The following is a 932-nucleotide window of genomic DNA, read 5'->3' as shown; positions in this document are numbered from 1 at the left end:
AAAACTGTTCAGAAGCAAAAAGCTACAAGTCCCGCTCATCTAATTATAATTAATATTCATTGATATTCTGGAATTTATAGTATATTCTCTTCTTTTTATCCTATTTGATTTTCAGTTGCTTGGGGACAAGCAACAATATAAGTTTGGTGTTGTGATGAGCGGATAATTTATACGCTTTTTGGCATTGTTTTTAGGTAGTTTTTAGTAAGTTCAAGCTACTTTTAGGGAATTTTTCATTAGTTTTTATGTTAAAATTCATATTTCTGGACTTTACTATGAGTTTGTGTGTTTTTCTGTGATTTCAGGTAATTTCTGGCTGAAATTGAGGGACTTGAGCAAAACTCTGAAAAAGGCTGACAAAAGGACTACTGATGCTGTTGGAATCTGACCTCCCTGCACTCAAAATGGATTTTCAGGAGCTACAAAATTCCAAATGGCGCGCTCTCAACGGCGTTGGAAAGTAGACATCTAGAGCTTTCCAGAAATATATAATAGTTCATACTTTATTCGGAAATTGATGACGTAACTTGGCGTTGAACGCCAAGTACATGCTGCTGTCTGGAGTTAAACGCCAGAAACACGTCATGATCTGGAGTTGAACGCCCAAAACACGTTATAACTTGGAGTTTAACCCCAAGAAAAGCCTCAGCTCGTGGATAGATCAAGCTCAGCCCAAACATACACCAAATGGGCCCCGAAAGTGGATTTATGCATCAATTACTTACTCATGTAAACCCTAGTAGCTAGTTTATTATAAATAGGACTTTTTACTAGTGTATTAGACATCTCTGGATGCCTAGTCCTTAGACCATGGGGGCTGGCCATTTGGCCATGCCTGAACCTTTCACTTATGTATTTTCAACAGTGGAGTTTCTGCACACCATAGATTAAGGGTGTGAAGCTCTGCTGTACCTCAAGTTTCAATACAATTA

This window comes from Arachis duranensis, chromosome 2 (assembly GCF_000817695.3).
Source record: "Arachis duranensis cultivar V14167 chromosome 2, aradu.V14167.gnm2.J7QH, whole genome shotgun sequence".
NCBI classification, from domain to species: Eukaryota; Viridiplantae; Streptophyta; class Magnoliopsida; order Fabales; family Fabaceae; genus Arachis; species Arachis duranensis.
The sequence above is the reverse complement of the archived record's forward strand: the minus strand, read 5'-3'. Positions refer to the sequence as shown.